The sequence below is a fragment of the Chinchilla lanigera genome, unplaced genomic scaffold, assembly GCF_000276665.1.
Source record: "Chinchilla lanigera isolate Chin_1 unplaced genomic scaffold, ChiLan1.0 scaffold00047, whole genome shotgun sequence".
Taxonomy (NCBI): Eukaryota; Metazoa; Chordata; class Mammalia; order Rodentia; family Chinchillidae; genus Chinchilla; species Chinchilla lanigera.
The window spans coordinates 3,239,100-3,241,745 of NW_004955448.1; the positions used below are offsets into that span (position 1 = coordinate 3,239,100).

At 34.1% G+C, this 2,646-nt stretch overlaps 1 protein-coding gene across 1 annotated transcript in view; it reads left to right on the plus strand.

Annotated features, from left to right (window-relative positions):
• The window catches only part of LOC102019755 (arylacetamide deacetylase), a 328,447-nt gene that overhangs the window by 320,688 nt on the left and 5,113 nt on the right, over positions 1-2,646 (plus strand). The window contains exon 2 of the mRNA XM_013518616.1: positions 1,317-1,605. The gene's annotated coding sequence lies outside the window, so the exon portion shown is untranslated. The remainder of the gene's footprint in view (positions 1-1,316; positions 1,606-2,646) is intronic.

The following is a 2,646-nucleotide window of genomic DNA, read 5'->3' on the forward strand; positions in this document are numbered from 1 at the left end:
ACAAACAAGGAACCTGCCCTAACTAATATTTAAGATGGAAGAAAAAATTATAACTTAGAATCCAATGAATTAAAAGTTTCCAATCATGAGGTGTTTTGAAGGAGACAAGAAAGAGGAAGACAGTGTAATGTTGGCAAAGAGAAGGGGTAGTGCTGCTGAATTTAAGGTCAGTGAAGATTCATGTGCTTAGACACCAGAGGATGGGAAAAAGCCTCTTAGGTAGTGAGTAATTCCCGTAGAGTGCTTGCAACTTTGTCTTGTTCTAAAACAGGACAGGACAAGGGAGGCAACCCTTTCCCCCATCCATTCTTTAATCTCAAGTGTGTGTGCCTTCTTCCATCCAGTGGTATAGCCATCCTCCCTACATCCACAGGAACCACATTAGTATCTCTGCCTGGAAGGGTTTTCCCTTTTTCTTCTTTAGTTAAATTGTGTTTCCTATTTGTAAACCGCCTTTCATTTGCTGCATGCAGGTAGCTTTAGCAATTACCTGCTGTGTGTTCACAAAGTACCTGGTAAAGACATACGCCACACCGTTCACATCATTTTAGAGCAGTTTACTTCCTTGTCTTTGTCTTTTACTCTGGGGTTGTTGGGGAGAGAATTCGTCTTGTTTTTTTAAAAATTATTATTATTTTAAAAATTTAAAAAACTAACAAAACAACAGTGAAGACAAAATCAAAACAATACAGAAACTTTGAGTTAAAAGGCCAAAAAGAAAAAGTCTCAGCAAGAAAATAGTAAGAAATATGCAATGGGATGAGTGATTTCTGAACTTAGAGGAATATACTTATAAAAGGAATAAGTGAGAGAATGATATATTATAGGGGAGTCAAGGAAAACATTTTATTTGATTTTTTGATGTGGAAGATGTACGAGCACATTGGTAGACTGAAGAAATCAGAGATGATAAAGAGAAAGGAATTAGAAGAAAGATAAGCACACATCTCAGGGGCAATGAGCACAAAGAACATTTACATTATTGATAGAGCAATTGGATGTGGACAGAGGCATAAAAATGATAAGGAGAGCACCGAATCTTGCTTCCAGATGAGAAAAACACAAAAGTGACAGGCTTTACCAAGTACGCTTTAAGGAGAGTAGCGTGGGTACAAATAGTGAATGAGAGAATCCTAGCTATTTAAGGCTCCTACTAGTCCACTTACACTCAGGGTTATTTCATGTCTCGTACAGAGATTAGTGGGCCTTGTGTTTCCACAAGTCTGTTTATATATCCTCATTTACATTTTATGGTAAAAAACGTGACCTGTCTATTTTGACTAAGATGCGCCAATGAAAAATGTGCAGAGTAAAAGGTGTAAGAAATGAAGAGCAATTCGAAGATTCTATGAGAAGTCCAAGTTCCAAGTTGTGGTTACTTACAGATAAGTACAGTATTAATTTTGTCTCTCTATTATTTTAGTATCCCAGAGTATAAAACAAGTATGATTTTTCATTAGGGAACAGACCTTCCTTCTTTTGTCTATTCTCACTAGAATCTTGGTTTTTTGGTTTTGTTTTGTTTTTTCTTTTAGCTTCCCTTCGTTTTGACCAAGGGTCAAGGTGGACAGCAGACAGACTTGACGCTGTTGTTGTATCAGCCAGGTAAGATCTGTCTTTTCTTGTTTCAAGATGGCCCTCCTATCAGGATTCTCTCAGTTCTCATGGGTGACCAGAATATGAACTGGTGACTTTCCAACTTAATTCACAGTTATTAATAATGTATTCTTGGAATTCAAACATTGTCTGTAAAACCAGGCTGTAAATAATTTGTAAATTGATGGTCATTATGGATGTTAAAAGATAACTTTCCTAAAACAGACATAGCCTAGTGTCTAGCATTTGATAACTTTAAAACATTAAAATTCATTCCAAAACTAAGCAAAGTCATTGGGTTTCTGTATATAGGTTGTATTATATCTATAATTTATATTTGGAATGAAATGTTACTGTAAAAGTATGAGTAAACTAGACTCATGCTTTAACAGTATATAACTTTAAACTTCAGTAAATGAGAGACAACAATAAATAACAGATTTATAACCATTTGCCTACTTAAATCATTATTATAAATATATAACACAGTCATACTCAATATTTGTGTAACTTATCCATACGAAACACAGTAAAGAGAATAATATCTTTGAAAAGTAACTAGAGAAACCCATGCTTTAACTAAGTTCACTACTTCAACTTTATTTGTAAATTTGTTTTTTTGAGAGCAAATGCAATAACAGAATAAGACACATCACTGTATTTTACTCACTAGTACAACTAATAACAATAACCTCAAAGGTGAAATATTAAAATTTCATGCAAGTCCATTATTTTGCCTTCAAATGTATACCCCTTGGGCTGGGTATATAGCTCAGCAGTACAGCAACTGCCTGGCAAGTGCTAGGTCTAGAGTTTGATTCCTGGTACCCCTCAAAAAGATTAAAACTAAAAATAAATAAATAAAAAAATAAATAAATACACATTTATTTTATTCAAGACAAATGATAATTCTCACTGTAAAAACATGGGTAATTTTGATTCTGTTATTAAGTACAAGGGCTAATAAAAACAATAAAAGATAATTAACATCAATGGCATTAGGGAAATGGAAATCAAAACTCCTAAGAAGTACTACCATACAAAGAGTAG